The following is a 6,213-nucleotide window of genomic DNA, read 5'->3' as shown; positions in this document are numbered from 1 at the left end:
TGGGGGGCCCCGGCAAGGAGGGGTTTGTCACCTCATGGGGGTCTCTCACGCCAACCCGGCGGGAAGCGGGGAGAAAGAAGGAGGAGATCTCCCCATGGGGTCTCTCATGCCGCCCCGGTGGGAGATGGGGAGAACGGAAGGGCGGGGGTTTCAGGTTCACACCATGGGTTCTCTCACACCCCTCGGGTGGGGACGGGAGACAAGAAGAGCGGGGGTCCCTTCACGGTGGTCCCGCAGATCGCTCCGGCAGGGGATGGCTGAGCAGGGAAAGGGCGGCCAGCCCACGGCGGCTCTCTCCACCCTGCAGGGGGATGGAGGAGCGGGGAAAGCGGGGGCCGGAGCCGGGCCCCTCGCAGCCCTGGGCAGGAGATGGGGGCGAGCAGAGAGCGGCGGGGGGAAGGACGAGCCGCCCACCAGCGGGGGGTGGCACAGCCGGGGCTGCTTCAGCAGCACCGTATGTAATTCTGTACATTTCAGAGCGGTTTTCCGTAAGATTCATCCAAAGTGCTCTGAAGCCGAATCCTCAGAGCTGATTTAGTACTGAGAGGACTTTGAGCTGCTCGGAAGAGCCACACTGGCGTTTTTGGGGCTTAAATAAGCGAAGGGCCAGAGGGAAGAAGCTGCTCCTGATGCAGAGCAGCTGTTGGAGAGGGGCCTGTGAGGGAGGGACTGCCCCACTAGCACCCCTCACCCCGTGCTGATACTTTCCAGGAAAAAATCTGGCTCCCATCACTTTGGCAGGGGTTTATTTTTGGGAGGTTTAATAATGTCCGTGGTGCGCCTGTCGCTCATTCAAAATACAGACCCTGTATTTGTATTCCTAGGCAGGATTAAATATAAAACTGGCCTGGCTCCAGCTGGCTCTTGCACCAAACGTCTTTGACACCAGCGTGGTCCAAGGCTGTAAAGCCACGGTCCAGGTGGCAGTTTTACAGCTCCTGTAAATGAATCGCAGACCTGGACAGCCCTTTCTGGGACTGACCTCCTCCTGCTCGAGTGGTCACTGCAGCCTGGCCTAAACGTGGCCTCGGCACACCCCGTGATGGGCCGGCTGGACCACGAGCTGTCCCAGCACTGCTCTGGCTGCTCGGAGGTGACCTGAGGCACAGAGTCTCCGCTGGTGGCCTGGTTTGCAGCCCTTGTTCTCCTGTCTGGAGAGGAAAAGGCAGATGAAGCGTCCCAGGGCCGAGAGGAGAGAAGGGTGTCTCCTGGGGAGGCTGTGGATGGGGCTGAGCAGACAGGGGCAGCCTGAGGATGCTGTTCATGGCCTCTGAAAGTGAGGTTGGATGCAGATTGAGCCCCTGGAGCCCAAAAAGAGCTCTGCTGCAAGGATATGGATGAACAGCTTTGGAGCTGCTTTGACATGGTCTTGGAATGGCTTTATACCTTTAGGAATTGCTCAGTTTGCTTTGTTTATTTAAAGAAAAAAATCCCAAATCTGCACACTAACCCAGCAGGCTGGTGATTAGAGGAGCTGCTGCACCGGGCTCAGGGTCTCTCCCAGGCAGCAAAGCTCTCCAAACGTCTTGAAACAAATGTCAAACTATTAAAGGAGGCTTGTGTGGTGCAGGGAATTGCAAAAGCACTGTTTGGAGAGGTCTGGGGGGAGGGTGGCAGGTGACCAGATTAGCAAGTCATCAAGATTCCAGCAGAGAGACACAGGAGGGGAGCACATCCTGCTAACCTGCAGGGGTGGGACAATGCAAGGAGACCCTCAGGTCAGGTAGGGCAGGAGACAGGAGCACAGCCCTGCAGGGCGGGGCTGGAGGTGTTCTGCCAGCCCAGCTTTTCCAAAGCCCTCTGATCTCCGTGCCAAGGGATGATTCTTTACAGGGTGCCCGGCGAAGGCAACCCAGCCTTTCGGTGCCAGGAATGCAGCAAGCCCCTGCTCTGTGCATTTTCAGACCTCCCCTCTTCTCCCGTGGCTCAGGGCACACATGCACTAGAAAGCATAAAGGGTTTGGCTTTGACCAACTTCAATAAAACATGGAAGGGGGGGAAATAGATGGGCACAGGAGGAAACACTTTCATGAGAGAGACTGCTTGAGAAAGGCAAATAGAGGATGTTAAAGCTCTGAGCACCCATGCACAAATGGCTTGAAAAATTGACTCCATTTTCTCTCTGCCCCCACCAAGTATCTCCTCATTGGTCTGCCATAGTTCAGGGTCACCTGAGTCCAAAGCTTCATACCCTCAAACCACGAATGTGCTCCACAAACCACAGCGCAGGGCTTGGGAATAACACAACCCACTTGAATGAAGAAATCTGAAAAAAAATAATATGTATGCTGCACCACAATTACAGGTAGAGAAGGTATTTGAGGTGGTTAGTAAACATGTCAAAAAATAAATACAGCTATTCAGTCAGCAAACAGCTGCGTGATTATAACCAGGAAAATCTACCCCAGCCCAAAACCAGCTGAGACCCAACAACATGCGCTTATTAGGGAGTGGTATTTTTTTGTGTGTGCACATTTTTTGGAAGGAGGTTGAAAATATTTTGCCCACTCTTTATTTTAGGAAGGTGAAATGTCCCTGGTGGATTTCAAAAGCCAACCTCTCAGGTATGTGTTCTCCATGCCAAGACACTGAGTCACGAAGGGATCAGAGGAAGCTGTTGGAAGTCCAGACAGGGGATAAAACAGCTGTAATTGAGGAGCCAGCTCAGCTCTGTCTGCTAATAACCACACAGCCCTTCCCTGCCCTCAGCCTACAAGCTGAGGTCTTTGCTTGCTGCCACTTTCACAGGCTCCCTGGTTATTGCTTGGGGTCAAACTTGTCCACACCTATTCCGTTCTGAATGACTGCTTGTGTCCCAGCCAAGCCTGGGGTCAGGGAGTGTGCCTGAGGCTGGGGAGCTCTGTCCTCCCTGCGTTTTTCCCAGCGGCAGCTGACAGCCCCCAGGCACGTCTGCAGGACCCCTTGGGCTTGCAGGGACACGTTGCTGCTCTCCAAGCTTCAGGTCTTTGTCCACCCTGGCATGCCATGTCTCCTGTCACGGTCGTGCCTTTTGTTTGGTGCACGTGGGGTTGGTGATGCCTGTTGAGGGCTTGCAGAATGAAGGGACGGTGATCCGTAGGGATCACGGGGCAGGGTGCTACACAGCACGTGTGGGGTCTAGATGTGGGAAGGTCCCAGGCTCTTTGCCCAGGGAAGTTTCTGCTTCTGGTTGGTGTTTACACCACAGTGGTGGAGCAGGGACAAGACGAAAGGTGCTCTGGTTGCTCCTCAGCTGCAGCAGTTCCTCACCTGACATGTTTCATGGCTGTTGATCCCATCCAGAATGTGAGTTGCAAGCGCGGTCTCCTTCTGCCTTGGCTCCAGAGCAGGGTGGGATGGGTGGCCAGGGACAGGACCCTTGTGACCCCCAACAAGTAACTCTGACGTGTCTCATGGGTCAGAGCATTGGCTGAAAATGCAAGTCATGTTTAGAAGGATAATCTTCATGGCCCAGTTCAGAAGCTGAGTTGAATTTCCCTGCTAAGAGTGCTCTGTCAAAAGAGCTTCAAGCCTTCTGCTCCCTGGAAAGAGCCCTGGGGGCACTACCTGGGCAGAGCAGAGAAAGGAATATGGAGGAGGTGGAGAAGGGGCAGGACCAGGTGCAAGAGATAGATGGAGATGAAAGGTGTTGAGGGACAGTGAGGAAAGAAGGTGGGAGCATGGGCAGAGAGAGGCAAAGGGGGAGCAGTGAAGGGACAGAGAAAGGGGTTCTTATTTGCAAGGGAAAATGAGTCAGGGCAGGGAGGTACGAAGCAAAGGAAAATCTGAGGAGGGATGAGAAGCAGAGTCAGAGGAAATGACGAAATTAGCCTGTGGGGATTTGCTCAGTGGGGCCCGTGGTTGGGCAGCTCTGGGTGTGGAGGGGTTGCCAGGTGCTGCTCGGCAGGGATTTGAGTCACAGCAGATCTCACCACGTCTGGGCAACGAGCTGGGCTGCAGCCGGGAAGCGCTGAGGGCAGTATTGTCTGTGGCCAGTGCCACTGTCCTCTGCCCCAGCCGCTCGGAGGGCTCGGGCTTTGCAAGGACAAGGAGCTGCTTTGGGAACAGTCTGACTCAGGAATTCCGTTTTATTCCTCCCTTTGTTTTGCTGTTCTCTTCCCCCCTCCTCCTTTTTCTTTGTCTGCTAATGCACAGCAGATGGGAGGAAATGCCATTTTAAATGCCACAGCATCCTGATGAAATGCGATGGGTTATGGCAATCTCGGATGAATCATGGCATTGTTTTGTGCACAGGCCCTGCTGCTGCTCGGCCTCGCTTGGGCAGCTTTCTCCCTCCAGCTTTGCAAGTACACTGAGGATCGTTCAGGCCTCCCCACCAGCAGGTGCCCTCCCCAACCTGGGTGTCCAAGTCACATTCATTAATTTCACCAGCCGCATTTCTGGAGGCCAAACTAAGCCCATGACACTTTGCCAGTGGTGAAACCAGCGTTTAGTTTTGAAACATCTGCTCCACATTGCCTTTGGGGACTTCAGGGCTTATAAATGATACTCAGTTCTCATGTTATGTTCAAAAGATTTTTGCACAAGGTGGAAGAACAAGATCAAGGGAGCCTTACCTGGTGAATCACAGCCCCCCCCCAGCACCTCCAGCTTAGCCCTTGGCCCCTCTGGAAAGCTGTGTCTCCACACCTGCCTCCTGCTTGGCCCCACAGCGAGGATGGACTCACAGAGCCAAACCTGAGGGCTGTGATGTGGCCGCTTGCTGTTGAGGCTTTGCTTGGGGTGATCAGATCATTTCCCCTAAGCTATAAGGCAGGCATCGAATAATATTGACTCACTCTCTGGCAGCTTGCTGCCAGATGAGAAGGAGCAGCTCAGAAGTGAAAAGAAAAATATTAAAAAAATATATATACACATATCCCAACAGCTCCATCACTGGAACTTGGAGCAACCCAGCCCTTTTAGTTTCAAACTAATTAATTGGGGGCAAAAATGTCACCTCTAAGCCTGTGGAATATAAAACAGTCTTTTAAATTTGGTAGCTGAAAGAACAGATTTGAGAACTCCAACGAGCAGAAGACGTGACATTAACGTTTCGTTGCAATATGCTTAACAACCTCGATTGGAAGTGTCTCTCTGGCTGTGTCTCACTGCCTGTGTGTCTGCTGGCGTGGCACTTATTCAGCGCTGGCACTGAACACCAAGTAGCATTAGGCCATTTAATTTCTCATTTTTTTGGGGGGTAGATCCAGTACACATCGATGCAGTGAGCAGAAGGGCTGTTATTATGAATCAGCCCCCAGCCCAGCCCTGCTTTCCCGCAGGCTCTTGCTCTCCTTTGTAAGCCTATCCCTGTTAAAAGGCCTGGCAGCTTCGCGTGCAGCACGGCCAACACCAACAGCCACAACAGCTCTGCTGTGTTGATCCAGGGCTCAGCAGCTCTACCTGGGAGGAGAGGGAAGGGGCTCTGTTTGCCTTCATGAAGCCAGGGATTTGGGCTATTATTTTTCTCCCACTGGGCATCCTTTGCTGCTCCAACTGAAGTCAAAAGTTGTGGGGCAGGAAAAGGGGAAGGAGGCAGCAGGGGGAGGCAGGGGCTGCTTGTGCTGGGGTCCTGCTGTGGACCTGAGCTGTGGTTTGTGTCCTTCCAGCATCATGAACTTCCTCAGCTCCATTCTGAGCAGAGCAAAACTCTTGCTCCTGGTTAAGTGCCACAATATGAGACTGAGAAAGGAGGAACAACCCCTTGTTTTTCAGCAGTGAGCTGCCCCACTGCCGTGGCTGTATCCTATTACTTTGCCTCAGGACAGTTGGCTCTTGATTGTTCTCCCACTAGACCAGCAGCATTTGTTCCCCTAGCCTGGCAGTCTTTGTCCCAAAGTCCCTGACCATAACCACCACCTGTGGCCAGCTGGTCTGCTCTGAATTCCCCCCTGTGTAGAGTCTGGGAGGCTGGGAAAGAGAGGAAGGCTTGCTGGGAAGGCTCAGCAGGATGGATCACCCAGAGGAGGATTACTGTGAGGAGCACCACTGTGCAGCAGCATGTCCCACTGCCCTCCCTGTGGCACCATCCTAGTGGGGCACAGCCATGTGCCAGCAGTGGGGATGCAGCAATCTGAACACAGGGTTAAAAAGAGAGAAAAAAAGTAAGTATTTAGGCTTCTCTTTCTGAGGATTTCTGCTTTGTACATTAGCATCCCTTCCTGGTCCCCTTGTGCCTGAATGTGGCTGCTGGGCACGAGAGAGCCCCATTAATGGGCTCTTGATGTGTGT

The sequence above is a fragment of the Anomalospiza imberbis genome, chromosome 15, assembly GCF_031753505.1.
Source record: "Anomalospiza imberbis isolate Cuckoo-Finch-1a 21T00152 chromosome 15, ASM3175350v1, whole genome shotgun sequence".
In the NCBI taxonomy this organism is placed as follows: Eukaryota; Metazoa; Chordata; class Aves; order Passeriformes; family Viduidae; genus Anomalospiza; species Anomalospiza imberbis.
The sequence above is the reverse complement of the archived record's forward strand: the minus strand, read 5'-3'. Positions refer to the sequence as shown.